Here is a 17,932-nt window from a genome sequence, read left to right on the forward strand (position 1 = left end):
GTCTTCGATTGCCATCTAGTAAGGACAATAGTAAACAGAGTCTGTTGACTTTGATCAATAATCGTATGTTTCTGTCGACCACCAGATTCACAGTCTTCTTTCTTAGTCTTTCAAGAAACATCAAAATCTGCATCGTGTAGCTGTTTTTCTGATACTAGGAAAGACAAATTTGATATTTCTATAGTAGGGGAAGGTGGGGGTAAAGTGGCACTCTAAGTGAAGTTGAATGTTTATGAAACCATTGCTGATTACAGAAGCTTCTGGCGAATACGTCTCGAATCTACATACTGTAAGGTACCACACCAAATATTTTATAGAATATATGAACGGTTTTCTGAATGCTTACATAATGGCCACTTTTTCCTACCTAATGGGGTAAAGTGGCTAGTCTTTCGCCACCATTCCCAAATAAGTTGTATAGTTTAAAAAATGTGTGGGCTCATAGTTTTTATTTCACTATTGATTATTATTACGTGAACTGTAATACAAAGGATTAAAAGGTGTTGCAATAATTGTGGCACGAACAGGCCAACAAATGAAAAGTATTAATTATTCCTGATGGTGCAAACAGAGAAATCAAAGGCTAACTATGGGTTACTATTTCAGTCTAATTTATTCGCAATTCATCGACTCAGAAACAGCATTAAGTCATGTAAAAATTCGCACGTGAAGTTGTCAGAGTCCTCACCACATCCAGCGCAGAGTTCGTGTGCCCAGTGTTTACAGCTCCGACATCTTACCTGTCTTTCACTTTTTTAGATCTAGAAAACGCTTCCTTGCAGTAAAAGGAATCTGTGTCACTGTCTTGATCAGTGATATTCTCTTCTTCCATTCCTTCTTGAAAAAATTTCTTTTCAGCAGAAACTCATTCCGTTTCGTCCCACTTTCACTTTCTCAACTTCACTGTGTGTTGCCTTGCTTTGTAGAATAATGGCTTTATCTGTAATTCTTCGAACTTCCTTGTTTTCTTTAAAAGCTTTTCATCTTTCTTTCTTTTAGCTCCAGCCAACACATTTTTAGAAGCGCTTGAAGCGGTTATGGCAGTGTTTCCTTTCTTACTCCTAATTTGTCCTTGATCCTGATATTGTTTCTTAGGTCAAGATTTTGCATTCTTTGAGCTTATGTGGAAGCTACCTGTTGGATACTTAGAGGGAAGTTTTTCAGTGGTCGGACCCAGAGGGAACCTTCTCTTGGAGAGGGCTTATCACCTATAATCTGAAGGAAGCCTGTACTTGAAGACAGCTCATAAATTGGAAATGAACCGGTACTCCTATTTAGAAGAAGCCACAGCATTTTGGTGTCCAGAAGGAATAGCATTTTCAGAAGACTCAGCAGTTTCGCAATGAGAATAACCAATACTTGGGCAATTCACAATATCAGTGTCTGTATTCAAAGGAACATCAGTAACCTGAGCTGCAGCATAGTCTTCATTGGTAAACACGTTAGGGTCTAGAGGAAAAGCTCCACACATTCCAAGGCCATTGGTTGCTGTCATTGGAGAAACGATTCGTCCATAAGTGTACTTGGCTGAAATTGTGTAACAGTTCTTCCTGGATTATTTCGAAGAAATTTTTCACAAGCTTGTGTCTAGAAGGGAAGGGTTTAAAACTGGATATGAATGCCACATGCAGAGGTCGGAGCTTGTGACTACGGTGTGTGTGCGTGTGTGTGTGTGTGTGTGGGAGGGGGGGGGGGCAAGCACACGACAGTTGTATGATTTTCTCTGGCCTTATCAATGAAACCTATGTTCTTAGCATGGGTAGAGTGACCATCTAAGATTAGTAGAACTGGTTCCTGAGCAGTTGGTTTTGTATATTTTAAAAAACGCTCAAATCACCCAAGCGGATGGCAGCGGGTGGCATGCATTTTTAAGTTCAACCTTCACTCTTCGCCTATGGAAAATTACAAAAGGGGAAGTGAAATTTCCTCCTGCAGACATGCACACTACAAAAGTCGACAGCAAACCTCTATCACTGAAGGAGCGGCTCCGACTTGTGTTGCTCTATGTGCAAACGCTTTGCCGTTCTTGGACTGAACTGATAGAAGACAGGTTTCATCTAGATTATAAATACAGTAAGTAGGATGAATTCACTTATTTTGCAGTGTTTTTACAGTATTGAAAAACTTGTCTACGTTCTCCTTGTTCAACGCGATTGCTCTAGCCATAGAGGTAGATTCTCGCTTCCTAAGACTAATATTAGCACGGCATACTCTAAAGGACGCCACCCAGACTTTGCCTGCCATTGCAGACCTTTTGTTGAATCGATGTGGTATTTTGTTACGCTCTGCCAACTGGAATAATAATCGCCGCAGGTTATTTACCGTAATTCCATAAAATGGCTTTTCTGTTTAAAAACTGTCATTAAGGATTTCTTGTTCGTCGGTAAACAGTGCCCTTAAGCTGCCCATAACATTTTTACTGCCAACCGCATCTCTGATTTTCCTGGAACCATTCGTTTTAGCGTATTACGTGGAATACTGATTTGTTTTGCTGCTGCTGAAAAAGGCATGTTATCATTCTGTACTACAATTGCCTTTTGCACCGCAACAAGATCCCATATTTTTAGATCTGTTTTTCCGATTTGTTTTCTTGGGATCTTGAAGCTCTTGCAAATACTTGCGAAAGAACAGGACAACGGATATTAGTTTAGTGTATAAAACGATTTGTAATGTTTTAATTTCATTTGTTATATTAAGCATAATATATGGAATTACCTAAATCACTTTGGGACCGACAGATTGAAAATGAATTGTCGGTAACAGGGGCCATCCATCGGAAAAGTGGCCACCTTGGCCACTTTTCCCAACTATTATCGTGGCCAATTTTTCCGATCGGACGCGTTGTCGGTATCAGTGGATCACACGCGAAACAATGCAACCGAAGGAAAGGCCAGAGACTTATATTCGAATGCCAAAAGACAATGTGTGAACTGTGATGTCGTAAAAACCTAATGCTCTACATAAAAGTGAAGCATTTAATGTAATATGGTTGACTGAACGTTTTCACAGAAAGATAACGGAGCGAGCCTCCTCCGCCAACATTACTGACAGCGCTAATGGTAGCTATTACATCTAGTTAGGCCACTTCTCTGTAGGAAGCAGCACTGTTGAAGACATCAAATAAGCCACTTTTCCCAACCTGGCCACTTTACCCTTCTTTCCCCTATGTTTTAACAGAAAACCACCCACAAGATGCAGATTGTGAAGTTTCACGTACCGTTAAGAAAAGAATCAATAAACATAAGCCACAGAATATCAGTTCAGTTTTAAACGACAAAACACAACTTTCCTTTTCCTCTCTGTTAAATTAACTTCCCAGTAATATAATTATTAGAGTACAGCTGTAAACTAAACTTTATTTTTCGTTTAGAGTTAAATATAAACACTTATAACTGACAAATATGTGATACTTTCCTTTGTAATCAATCTATATCTTATCGTTTACTGTGCCGTCTGCATCCTAAGAGTACTATCCGAATAAGTCGCTCTTCTTTCTGTCTGTGTTTGTCTTGTTTTGTCACATGACGATGGTGTAAGAAACCGAAAGCTGGTTTGTGAACAAACAGGTAATATTTTGCAGAACATCAGGGAAGTGTTGTATGCTTAATATTGTTGGAAAGTATGTAATACCCCATTTTCTGGCACCATCTCATTTAGAAAAATGAGGACAGGTATGGGAGTTCAAAATGATTCAAATGGCTCTGAGCACTATGGGACTTAACTTCTGAGGTCATCGGTCCCCTAGAACTTAGAACTACTTACCCTAACTAATCTAAGGACATCACACACATCCATGGCCGAGGCAGGATTCGAACCTGCGGCGTAGCGGTCGCGCGTTTCCAGACTGAAGCGCCTAGAACCACTCGGTCACACCGGCCGGCTGCTATGGGAGTGATGATATGCCTATGCAGTGTTTTTATGACGCAAAATAACTTGAAAATTACAAGAGAGGGAGATTTAAAATGTTCAACTGCGTAAGCGACGGCAACGTGCAACTTCCGGTGGTGAATGTCAATACAGAGCAGCGGAGGTACGCCGCTCCACTCGTTGATGGTATTCTCGAACTGGTTCCAGCTCTCTCAGTGTCCGGCGTCAGCTCATGATCTGGAATTTCATTAGCGGAGCCGTTCTGTGTGAATGGCTTCCCCTGTTCTTTGGATTGCGCGAGGCGGAGAGCCATTATGCCCGAGAGAAAGGGCCAGAGATAGGCGCAGTCCGCGCACTCATATGGTTCCGCAGCGGACGGGCAGTTCCTATACGAAACGTGATAATGGAAACGAGTCGGTCGTGATCTTAATGGACCAGACGATGTAATTGCGAAAGCGAACAATCCGTAACTGCCGTTGCTGGACGATCACGTATGGATTCGTGTCTGTGAATGCGTGCGCCAAACGTTCTCCTGCCACTGCCCTCTCTCTCTCTCTCTCTCTCTCTCTCTCTCTCTCTCTCTCTTTCTCACTTGCTACGTTCATCACGCCCACAAATTGGCTCCCGGCACAAGAGTAGGCCAGAGTCACGACTATTTTGAAGTATTTCTCAACAGGCGAGAGATGTACAGTAGGCAGCTGAGAAGAATGGTTGCAAGGGGTGAGGCGGGGTGCGAAAATAGTCCTCCCCTCTCGCTTCCTTCCGCCCCGCGGTTGCCAGCGATCAGTGGTATCCACCTTGTCATAGAATTGAATTTCATTGCCAGCCCTGCGGTGTTATGTTTCACTATCTGAACAGAATTTGTACTCTCATAAAAGGCCAGTGCTTAGTTCACAATGATTGATATGAATTATTTATAATGGTAACTGTGTATACAACTACTACAATGCTTTTTTTGTCAATATACACATCGCATCCTATTCGCTTAGAAACTATCTGAAGAGGTCTTTTATCTTCTGTTACGAAAGGATGTGTTACCTGACTGCACATTTCACTCTAAATGTACCTTTGACACTCGTTTTCTCGGCCATTTTATTATTTACAGCGTCTATGCCAAAAATGATGACTCTTGCGAAAAGCACATGTAGATATCAAGTTCTTACTGTCAGCAAGAAGCAACTTGCATGTAAACAAACTCGTACATGACGGTGAGGAGAGGTGGGCTACAGAGTGGTGCGGCAACTGTCGTCGTAGGAAAGCTGCACAGGAGCAGAAATGATTAGCGAACAAACTAACACAGCAGACAGAAGATTTATTCAATATGTATTCTTCCAAATCTACGAAGACTCATTACAATTAATGCAGCAGATTTAGTGGAGAGATGGCCCTGTGAATAGCCCGTCAAAAACTGTACACAGGTCAAGCATGAAAACAAGAAGGTGTACGTACTGAACTGTAAAAAAAAAAAAAAAAAATAATGAAAGGTCTAACGACAAGAAACTGCGTTGGGGTAAGTAGTCACGGTGTTGGACTGTCATGTGGGCGAGCGGGATTCAAAACTTATTACCTTTTTTTGTGCAACATTATGTTCTGTCAGTCCGGTCACTGAAATGTTTGTTCTCTTTCTGTAGTTCTGGCAGTTGTCATACTATATATTGGTTATAGAATACGAGTCATGTGGTAAAAATACGTTACTGTCGCAAGAAAATGTGATGAAGAGCAGGCGAGATACCATATAGACGTCTCACAGAAATGAAGCAACAAATAAACAGGTGTGGACTAAGTTACAACAAAGTAATTCAAGACTCAAGACTTCTAAAGCGTAACAACTTCAAAAACATTAAAAACATATGTTTTGACAGAGCACAGAGAAATTTTGTGTCTGTGAAACCGATGTGTTCATTTGTTGCAGCTTATGTGACAAACTTATGTTTTCGTGGGAGTGACCACATTCACATTCATATGAACACGTATATTGGGCAAGAAGATGCATCTCACTCACTTACACTCCGTCTTCAGGCCACAAGTGGCCCATCACGACCATCCGACCGGCGTGTCATCCCCAGCTGAGGATGCGGATAAGAGGGGCGTGTGGTCAGCACACCCCTCTCCCGGTCGTTGCGATGGTTTTCTTTGACCGGAGCCGCTACTATTCGGTCGTGTAGCTCCTCAATTGACATCACGAGGCTGAGTGCATCCCGAAACAATGGCAACAGCGCATGTCAGCCCGGATGGTCACCCATCCAAGTGCCAGCCACGCCCGACAGCTCTTAACTTCGGTGATCTGACGGGAACCGGTGTATCCATTGCGACAAGGCCGTTGCAATCACTCACTTACCATGCGTACAAATTAGGTGCGTCGGTAAGAGATTCCTATTATGACACACGCAATGTCTGAAATGCCGTGTATGACACACCAGACTTGTTTTCCGGTGGAGGATTCGGTTGACTTGTCACTGTATCAGCAAACGTTTGCGGTTCCCCTTCGAAAGCTACTTCCTCTGGCTGCTAGTGGGGTAGTTGTGCAGAATCAACTGTCAGTATAGGTCCCTATGCTACATCTAACGGACGTTACAGCACGACACAGACACAGATTTGAATAAAGAGAACAGTGAAAAAAAAAATTATAATTTGAACGAGGAAGTAGCCCGCTTGGTAGTCCAACACCGTAATTACTTTTTTTTGTTGATCACATTTTGTTCGTGATTGTTCGTTCTATTTGTTCGGGGCGGACGTCCCATGACGTTTGTTCAAGTTCATCATCGTTCCATTAAAGCTGTTCTTTTTTATTACAAAGGGCGGCTAATCCTCTGACTGAACACGCTTAGCTACTGTGCCGGCTAACCACACAGTATTTGTCTGACCATCTGCTCTATATTGCACTTCTCGATATTGGACCGTTCACTGTTTCCATTTTGTGTTTTTTCACAGTCCAGCACACCTCCTTCGTGTTTTCATGATTTATCTGTGTTCAGTTTTTGACGGGATGTCCACTGGACCATCTTAACACTAAATCTGAGGCGAGTGCTACGGAGAGTTTCACTTGTGAGTAGCTGCCGCCGACAGTCAAACGAGGTCTGTTCAAAAAATTCCGAAACTGAGGCGTGTTGTGGCTAGCGTTGGTGCCGTTGGTAGGTTGGCATCGTGTAATACGGGTAGTGGCGTCTCGGTTTCTTTGTGTGTTTACTGGCGCCACTACATTTGCTAGCACTGACTGTCCTCGAGTTGCAGCAGCAGCGGTTATCGATATCTAGTACAGTGGTACTATCTTTGGAGGGACGTCAAGTGTTTTCCAGGTTGGAGTGTGTCAGTGAGTTCGATTGGAATGGAGCAACAGTGAGGTCCAACAAGCCGGCCGGTGTGGCAGAGCGGTTCTAGGTGCTTCAGTCTGGAACCGCGCGACCGCTACGGTCGCATGTTCGAATCTTGCCTCGGGCATGGATGTGTGTGATGTCCTTAGGTTAGTTAGGTTTAAGTAGTTCTAAGTTCGGGGTTAGTTAGGTTTGAGTAGTTCTAAGTTCTCGGGGACTGATGACCTCAGATGTTAAGTCCCATAGTGCTCAGAGCCATTTGAACCATTTGAGGTCCAACAGTACGAAGACATGCCTGGATCGCTGGCGGCACGCAGGCACTGCCAGATCGAGGGGCTGTAGTTGCGAGGGCGACAACCTCGTTCTCCACTGGACCCAGGAAGTTTGGGTTGAGTGAACATTAACCAGTAGTGAAACCTCAACTATTTTGACATCACGTCATTTGTTCGCACGTTGCTGCTCGCAGGGTTGCTGAGACGAAGAGCAACGAGTGGAGTGTTTGGAGTTGGCGACATTAATTAGCCGTCCTCTACCTTTTATTACTAATCATTGAATTCCTTGTGTTTATTGGTGAAGTTTAACCAGGGTTATCTTTGTACCTAATGGCCGCTAACGCCCCAGTTACCTGCCCTGGAGGTAAGCAGATTTTCGCGGCAGTGTACCTTTCCTCGCCTTGCGCTGCTGTCCGGTAAGGCGTGTAGTTCAACAGCCTCTTTGATTGTGGTTTGGACATTCTTTCTGGGCTACTTTCGTCGTAGTCGGTCCTTCTGTTTCTGGATGTTCTAAACAACAGATTCAGAAGACGCAGTGCTGTCCGCCGGTTCCGCCTTGCCTGGGTTATTCCATCGTTGTGCTGATTATCAGACGTTAGGCAGATGTTGCAAGAGTGTTGGTCGGCGTTTAATTATTAATGGGGGCCTTCAGCCAACAAATAATTTGAATTTCTTTTCAGTAAGGCCTTCAGCCGTGTATGCATTTTGTCTTAACAATTTTTAATTTGAGACTGTCTCTTAATATGATTGTCTTTTTTTTAAATATTTTAGTAAGAATTTTTATCTAGGGCTTCAACCGTCATATTGTTTTTTGAGTTATTACTATTGGGGCCTTCAGCCGACAAATAATTTGAATGTCTTGTCAATAAGGCCTTCAGCCGTGAACGCAATTTTGTCTACGAATTTTTAATTAGATACTGTCTCTTAGTATGATTGTCCTTTTTTATAATATTTTAGTAAGAATTTGCTATCTAGGCCTTTAGCCGTTCAATTGTTTTTTGAGTAATTACTATTGGGGGCCTTCAGCTGACAAATAATTGCCGGCCGAGCGGTTCTAGGCGCTTTAGTCTCGAATCGCGCGTCCGCAACGTCGCAGGTTCGAATCCTGCCTCGGGCATGAATGTGTGTCATATCCTTAGGTTAGTTAGGTTTAATTAGTTCTAAGTTCTAGGTGACTGATGACTTGAGATGTTGAGTCCCATAGTGCTTAGAGACATTTTGACAAATAATTGGAATTTCTGGTCAATAAGGCCTTCAGCAGTGGATGCAATTTGTCTAAAGAATTTTTAGTTAAATATTGTCTTAACAGTCAAATTTGATAATTGTTCCTTATTTTCAACCTTATATGCAATTGGTTCCAAATAAAGTATATGTGATTTAAAAGAAGAAACTGAGCAACCAACAATTACTGAGTAAGGCCCCATCCACCCTGATATCTGCCTTTCCCTAAGTACAACGTTTCAGAAACTTTGTCCATAAAATTTTTCTTACCTTTTACTTATTGTGCATGACCTCTTTCGAAATACTGTCGTCCGCAACTGAGACACCGCTCCCAACACCGTTTCCACTCCCGGAAGCGGTCTTGGCATGTCAGTTGCCGGATCGCGCGAAACGCCGTCTGCGAATTTTCTCTTATCTAGTATATCGTTGCAAATCTTCGTTCTTTCAACGGAGTTTTTAATTTTCGAAATAAAAAGAAGTCCGGAGGGGCCAGGTCTGAAGAGTACGTTCGACGAGGCAGCACAGTGATTTTGTTCAACAGTCAAGCACCAACAGGGACGAATGTGCGGGTGCTTTATCGTGATGCAAGAGCCATGAATTGCCTCGCCACATTTCAGACCGTTTCCTTCCCTCGTTTTCTCGCAGGCGTCGCAACACGTCCTGATAGTATCCATCGATTAACAGTTCGTCCATGTGGCACGAATTCATGATGAACTCATCCTTCGAAGTCAAAGAAAACGATCAACATGGCTTTGACATTTGACTTGACCCGACGAGATTTTTTTGTCTTTTTTTTTTTTTGTCTTGGAGAACCTTTCCCGACCCACTGTGAATGCTGAATATTGGTCTCAACATCATAACCGTAGACCCACCAGTTATGATTCTCTTAAGGAACATCTCGTTCTCATTTGCGCGATCCAAAAACTCTTCACAGATTGCAATGCGAAGGTCTTTCTGGTCTTGACTCGTGAGCCGTGGGACAACTTAGCGGCAACACGGTGCATTACGAGATTCTGTGTTCAGGGTTTCATGGCATGGTCCAACTGAAATGTTACGTTCTTCTGCAGTCTCTCGGCCAGTCAGTCTTAGATTGGCACGCCAATTTCGTTGACGTTCCTGACGTGAGCATCGCCCGTAGGCGTCGAAGGGCGTCCTCAACGAGGGTCATCTTTAACTTCCGTTCGGCCATTTTTAACCCGTGTGAACCATTTGTAACACCTATACGGCTTAAGCACTCATCGCTGTAGGCTTCCTCCATCATTTGGTGGGTCTCTGTAAAGGTTTTCTTGACTTTCACGCAAAATTTAATGCAGACGCGTTGCTGCTCTAAATCTGCCACTCTAAATTCTCAACCGTGCGACACACCGTTCTACTCAGTACAGGACTGAACAATAACTAACAGACATGCAAGAGTGAAACTTCCGGCAGTTACACATTAAACACTGTCTTGTGCAGGGATGCCAACCGCATTTGGTTCCAACACACCAATGTCGCAAAATTACGAATGTTGCGGAATTTTTTGAACAGACTTCGTATATTGGGACGGCACAGGACGTTCGTGGTCCAGAGCTGCTGGAGGCGTGGCTGAGTGAGCGCGCACCATTACGTTCGCCGGATTCCTCATGACCACTACAGCATCTGACGGAAACTTACAATTCCGTTGCCAGCTTTGGCGCCTGTGAAGCGGTATCGATTCGAGATACCACAACCATAACGCTGATGCCACTGCATGAACGATAATGTTTTGGAATGGCATGTACTGTTAGTGCTCTAGATTGGTCACAATACACTTTCGGCTGGCTGCCACGTTACTGACGCACACAGTCTTCTCAGTCAGTTATTTCCAGTCATAACTGTAATTAAAGTCACGAAAATAACCGTGGTCACGGAGGAAGGTGGTTCAGATCGTGGGATTAGAGAAAATTTTATTGATAGTGCATAATTAGCAACGGAACGATGCAAGGTACGAGGTGGGAGTGGGGAAGAGGGGCAGAGGCATGATGTTTCGTATTTCCGAACTAGGCATCAACCTCCATGGGTAAATCAAGGCGCAGACCCAGCTGTAGGATCTGGTGGGCTTCCCTGGTTGTTAGATCCTCTTTCTCCTTCTCTCTCCCAAGTTTAACTTGCCACCGTCCCAAATTTTAATGTAACAAAGATGACTAAGATTCTTTTTCTTCTACTTAACTGTTTCGGTAGAGGATCGCATTGATTTGGATCGTTTTCGTTTCTTCCGGCCTTTATCCATATGAGGTTTTCCTACATTCGCATACTCCGCAACCTTCCTCACTCTCCTGTGCATGACGATTTCCCCCTAGGTTCTAGCCTGTCCTGAAAACCTATAACAGCCTGAGCCTTTAACGTGAAAGTCATCCTTTCTTTAACTTCAGTTTTTCACAAGAAAGTGTATTACGTGCTGTGTCATCATCCACTGGTCCAGTCTGAGGATGTGAGCGAAGAACATGCTCCTTGTTTTCCTGATTGTTTCCGAGATTCTATCTGGGTATGCAGTTCTTCGTGCTCTGTTCTTTTGTACGACCACCTCTCGTTCCTCAAGGATTCAGTAAACTGCTGAGAATGATTTGTTGTATAAGTTCTACCTCTTAAGTAAACCTGTTCTTTTGAGCTTCACATTTTCTGCTGCATATAAGCCTTCATGGCGGATCACTGTCTAGCAGTGCCTCAGTTTTCCATTGCTCGAAAGATTTTTCTTATTGCAGATGTTAATAATTTGTATGCTAAATTCATCTTCTTTATTCGCGTTCCCATTGCTTCTTTTTTATCTGTTAGACTAATACCTTTCAATTCTACTAGGTATTTATACCTCTCCACTTTTGGTATTTTGTCTTCTTCCGTTAACCATCTACGATCTGTCTTGATGCTTGCCGTATACTGCATCTTCTCCGCAGAGATCTGTAGACTTCGATTAGCCGCTTGTCTCAGTAGTTTTGTGGTACGATTATACAACTTTTATCACGATTGCGACAATATCACAGTATTGCCCGTGAATTCCAAACTATCTACAATCTCCCCATTTTTTATTTATGTTTTTATTTATTTTTTTTTTCATCGTCGGACGGTGTAGCCAACCGTTACTAGGCGCTTCAGTCTGGAATCGCACGACCGCTACGGTCGCAGGTTCGAATCCTGCCTCGGGCATGGATGTGTTGATGTTCTTAGGTTAGTTAATTTAAGTAGTTCTTAGTTCTAGGGGACTGATGACCTCAGATGTTAAGTCCCATAGTGCTCAGAGCCATTTTTTTTTTCCATCCAGAATCCAGCCACTCGTTTCATTTCATTTCTGCTTGCCATTTCCTGATCACCTTCCCAAGGACGCAGTTAAAGAGCAAAGGTGGTAGTAATAACTACGATAAAATATATAAAGTGTCTTAGTAAAAAAATAATAATAATTTTTCGACATCACTAATTAATACATTTCTCCCAACAAAATACTGTTAAGGAAGTACAGCCTTTTAACAGTGATAGCCAAAACTGTGTTTACATGGAATGGATACTCTGGTCCAACTGAACCGATCATTGACTGGAAATGGTTTTGTTCGACTACTTAGAGACCATCTGCGACTATTCCAAAAAACTATGGAATTTTTATGGATGACAATGCGCCATGTCACCAGGCCACAATTGTTTGCGATTGGTTTGAAGAACATTCTGGACAATTTTAGCGAATGATTTGACGACTCGTATCGCACGACATGAATCCCATCGAATTTTTGTTATTATAGTTCTTAAATCAACTATAGTTGATTTAAGAACTATAATAACAAAAATTCTCTCAACTTTGATAAAACGAAGATTTATGCGATATAAAATAGAAGTGTGTATTAGAATAAAATGACAAAACTTACGGATAGTGATTTGCACAAATACGGATGGCGGTAGTATCACGTACATAAGGTATAAAAGGCCAGTGTATTGGTGGAGCTGTCATTTGTACATGTCATTCACGTGAAAAGGTTTCCGACGTGATTACAGTCGTACGATGGGAATTAACGGACTTTGAACGCGGAGTGGTAGCTGGAGCTAGACGCACGGGACATGTCATTTCGGAAATTGTTTGGGAATTCAGTATTCCGAAACCCACAGTGCCATAAGCGTGCCGAGAACACCAAATTCCATGCTTTACCTCTCACCACGGACAACGCACCGTCCGACGACCTTTACTTAAAGACCATTTGCATAGAGCTGTCAGTGCTAGCAGCCATGCAACACTGCGTGTAATAAACTCATAAATCAATGTAGAACGTAAGACGAACGTATCAGTTAGGGGAGTGCGACGAAATCTGGTATTAATAGGCTATGGCAGCAGACGCACGACGCGAGTTCCTTTGCCAACAGCACAACATCGCCTGCAGGGCATCTTCTGGGTTGGTGTCCATACCGAATAAGCTCTAGACGACTGGAAAACCGTGACCTGGTCAGATGAGTCTCAATTTCAGTTGGTACGAGCTGATGACTGGGTTCGAGGACGGTGTAGACACCAAGAAGCCATAGACCCATTTTTTCAACAAGGCAGTGTGAAAGCTGGCTCCATAATAGTGTGGGCTGTGTTTACATGGAATGGATACTCTGGTCCAACTGAACCGATCATTGACTGGAAAGGGTTTTGTTCGACTACTTAGAGACCATCTGCGACTATTCCAAAAAACTATGGAATTTTTATGGATGACAATGCGCCATGTCACCAGGCCACAATTGTTTGCGATTGGTTTGAAGAACATTCTGGATAATTTTAGCGAATGATTTGACGACTCGTATAGCACGACATGAATCCCATCGAACATTTATGCGACATAATCGAGAGGTCAGTTCATCCACAAAATGGAACAGATTTAAGTTTTCGTCCAGCTTGCGAGCCACTCATTCTGCAGACTAAACCAGACGACGTCGTTCGTCCTCATTGAGATGTAGCATTCCTATTTTGTAAGCGTGTCATGTGTATGTGGCCGAAATTCTCAGTATTGTTGCACGGCTCACCCCAGTTTACTGCGAGGTGCGGTTCTGGATTCTTACCGAAAGTTGTCGCAACAGCAGTTGATGTTACTTCGGTAGTCCATCTTTCGGTTTGTCTGCTACAATTCAAAATTCATGGAATTTCGCGAGAAGCATCACCACTGCTCTGAGTAGTAGACAGTCTGGCTGTGAGGCCTCCGTTAAAATTAACATCGACTACATGCGGTTTGTGTTAACGTCACCAGCTTTGGAGGGACTTGTCATGGAAAAACGTCAAACATACGAGGTGCGACAATAAATTAATGAGACTGATGTGAAGAAAAAATGTTGCTTGACGTTTTAGTCAAGTTTAGTGTTGTCTCCTTCAAAGTAGTTCCCTTCTGATTGCACACACTTTTTCCAGCGCTTCTGCCACTGATGGTAACATTTCTGGAGCTCATCTGTAATATCCTCCAAGACCCTCGTCACAGCTTTTTGGAAATCTTATATTGTTTGAAAATGGTGTCCCTTGACCGCCGTTTTGACTCTTGGAAATAGAAAATGTCGCATGAAGCGATGTCTGGTGAATAAGGTGGCTGTGGTAGTACTGAAATTTATTTTGAGGTTAAAAATTGCTGTACTGACAGAGCAGTATGGGATGGCGCATTACCTTGATGCAAAATCCAATTATCAGTAATGTTGGCGCGGACACTAAGAACTTTTTACGAAGTCTTTCTAAAATTTCTTTGTAAAATATTGGTTAACTGTTTGTCCAGGAAGCACCCATCTTTATGAACAATTCCCTTGGAATCAAAGAAGCACACAATCATGCATTTTACTTTTGCCTTTGACTTGCGAGCTTTTTTTGGTCTGGGTGATCCCTTTGAGCACCATTGCGAATTTTGGCGTTTTGCCTCTGGATCGTACTGAAAAAAACCAACTTTCATCACCAGTGATAACACGGCTCAACAATTCTGGATTGATTTGCGTTTGCTCTAAACAGATCGGCTGCCACATTTTTCCGTGCTTCTCGCTGTTGTGGTGTGAGTTTTTTGGGGACCATTTTTGCACAAATCCTTCTCATACCAAGAACTTCAATTATTATTATATGAAACGTTTATCCATTGATGTTCAGTTCTTCTGTAATCATTTTCAAGGACAATCTTCGATCTGATCGTACGAGTTCACGCACCTGGCCCAGCTGACATCCGTACGCGAGGTTGATGGTCGTCCACTGCGGACTTCATCTCCAACATTCGTTCTACCTTCACTAAACATTTTATGCCAACGAATAACTTGAGCTCTTGACAAACTCCTCTCCAAAAGCCTTCTGAGGCTTACCAAAAGTTGCCGTCACGTTTTAACCCAATTTAATTAAAAAAGAAATGGCATACCGTTGCGCAATGTTATGCGGTTCCATTTCCGTGACGAGTGACACAAACACGTGTTAATTTACTACAGCACAACTCACGACTGAGCGGTTGCATCGATGTGCCGCTTGGAGTAGAAGCAGCTTATAGACCAAGGTCAAAGATATTGTGCCTACGCAAGCCTGCAGGGTTGCCACTTCTTGCAAAGAAAATCAGTCTCATTACTTTATTGTCGCACCTTGTATGTCAAGAATAAATAAATCTATGCTCAAATGAAAGGCACCACTGTTTTTCCTCTTGTAATTCTCTGTCTGTTGAGTATGTCACATTTCACACTTTCCATTTGAGAATAACGAGTTACGAGTACATCTAAGATGGCAGCTTTCAAATGCCTTCCCAGATTTTCCTCTTCTTCCGTCTCCAACTACTTGAAATCAGTTTATGTTCGTTCATCTGTTTTTGTTGGAGAGAGCTATGGATCACACTGTAGTTTGAAACCTGTGTTGGATGACGCCAAATCAGTTGCAAGTATACCGTCATGAAGGCTGTAGGTCTTTAAGTGTGCAACAAGTTTGTGTTGGTAACTCCTCAGAATGTGGTATCACATACTGATACCACCCCATGGCGTATCAAGGTTGGTAACGGTATGGTAACTTTCTGTCTGACGCCAATAACGGTCGCGCGACATCTGGTGGACACAACGATGCGCGCCCGCTGTGCCATACCCCCGGTGGCTCCATACCATGAGTGCCCTCTGCCGCTGTGGTACAGGACGGCCAGCAGCAGATGCTCAGTTCAATTGCGCCCGGAGCCACTTCCACGTGACGCTATGCAGACGCTGTCTAGTCGCGGCTCCAACACCATACACTACTGGCCATTAAAATTTGCTACACCAAGAAGAAATGCAGATGATAAACGGGTATTCATTGGACAAATATATTATACTAGAACTGACATGTGATTACATTTTCACGAAATTTGGGTGCATAGATCCTGAGAAATCAGTACCCAGAACAACCACGTCTGGCCGTAATAACGACCTTGATACGCCTGGGCAATGAGTCAAACAGAGCTTGGATGGCGTGTACAGGTACAGCTGCCCACGCAGCTTCAACACGATACCACAGTTCATCAAGAATAGTGACTGGCGTATTATGACGAGCCAGTTGCTCGGCCACCATTGACAAGACGTTTTCAATTGGTGAGAGATCTGGAAAATGTGCTGGCCAGGGCAGTAGTCAAACATCTTCTGTGTCCAGAAAGGCCCGTACAGGACCTGCAACATGCGGTTGTGCATTATCCTGCTGAAATGTAGGGTTTCGCAGGGATCGAATGAAGGGTAGAGCCACGGGTCGTAACACATCTGAAATGTAACGCCCACTGTTCGAAGTTCCGTCAATGCGAACAAGAGGTGACCGAGACGTGTAACCAATGGCACCCCATACCATCACGCCGGGTGATACGCCAGTGACGAATACACGCTTCCAATGTGCGTTCACTGCGATGTCACCAAACACGGATGCGACAATCATGATGCTGTAAACAGAACCTGGATTCATCCGGAAAAATGACGTTTTGCCATTCGTCGTTGAGTACACCATCGCAGGCGCTCCTGTCTGTGATGCAGCGTCAAGAGTAACCGCAGCCATGGTCTCCGAGCTGATAGTCCATGCTGCTGCAAACGTCGTCGAACTGTCCGTGCAGATGGTTGTTGTCTTGCAAACGTCTCCATTTGTTGACTCGGATCGAGACGTGGCTGCACGATCCGTTACAGCAATGCGGATAAGATGCCTGTCATCTCTACTGCTAGTGATACGAGGCCGTTGGGATCCAGCACGGCGTTCCGTATTACCCTCCTGAACCCACCGATTCCATATTCTGCTAACAGTCATTGGATGTCGACCAACGCGAGCAGCAAAGTCGCGATACGATATACCGCAATCGCGATGCGTTACAATCCGATGCTTATCAAAGTCGGAAACGTGATGGTACGCATTTCTCCTCCTTACACGAGGCATCACAACAACGTTTCACCAGGCAACGCCGGTCAACTGCTGTTTGTGTGTGAGAAATCAGTTGGAAGCTTTCCTCACGTCAGCACGTTGTAGGTGTCGCCACCAACGCCAACCTTGAGTGAATGCTCTGAAAAGCTAATCATTTTCATATCACAGCATCTTCTTCCTGTCGGTTAAATTTCGCGTCTGTAGCACGTCATCTTAGTGGTGTAGCAATTTTAATGGCCAGTAGTGTAGTTTGGGCTTACTATAGCAAGACTCGCCCTTGTTGACGCTGATGAGCTGGACTCTGGTTCTTGCTGCATTATTTGTAACGAGTCTTCGTATGCTTGGAAAAATACAAGTTAAATGAATATTCTGTTTGCTGTGTGAATCATTTCTGCTCTTGTCGACGACAGTTGCCACACCACTCTGTACCCATCTGTCCTTACCGTTGTGTACGATGCCGTACGCAACACAAAACACAAAGAGCCAGTAGCCCTCCCAGCGTATTCATCAACTTTAGTAGCCTGGACTAGATCCGGAGCCGGCCTGGGTGGCCGAGCGGTTCTAGGCGCTATAGTTTGGAACCGCGCGAGCGCTACGGTCGCAGGTTCGAATCCTGCCTCGGGCATGGACGTGTGTGATGTCCTTAGGTTAGTTAGGTTTAAGTAGTTCTAAGTTCTAGGGGACTGATGACCTCAGAAGCTAAGTCCCATAGTGCTCCGAGCCATTTGAACCAACTACACTCCTGGAAATGGAAAACAAGAACAAATTGACACCGGTGTGTCAGACCCACCATACTTGCTCCGGACACTGCGAGAGGGCTGTACAAGCAATGATCACACGCACGGCACAGCGGACACACCAGGAACCGCGGTGTTGGCCGTCGAATGGCGCTAGCTGCGCAGCATTTGTGCACCGCCGCCGTCAGTGTCAGCCAGTTT

General features: G+C 43.8%; 1 non-coding gene across 1 annotated transcript; it reads left to right on the forward strand.

Annotated features, from left to right (window-relative positions):
• Positions 1 to 17,535: 17,535 nt before the first annotated feature.
• Positions 17,536 to 17,619, forward strand: Trnas-gga (transfer RNA serine (anticodon GGA)). The gene is given in 2 exon segments: positions 17,536 to 17,575; positions 17,585 to 17,619. It is a non-coding gene; the product is annotated as a tRNA-Ser (tRNA).
• The last annotated feature ends 313 nt before the right edge of the window (positions 17,620 to 17,932 follow it).

This window comes from Schistocerca serialis, chromosome 8, assembly GCF_023864345.2.
Source record: "Schistocerca serialis cubense isolate TAMUIC-IGC-003099 chromosome 8, iqSchSeri2.2, whole genome shotgun sequence".
NCBI lineage: Eukaryota > Metazoa > Arthropoda > Insecta > Orthoptera > Acrididae > Schistocerca > Schistocerca serialis.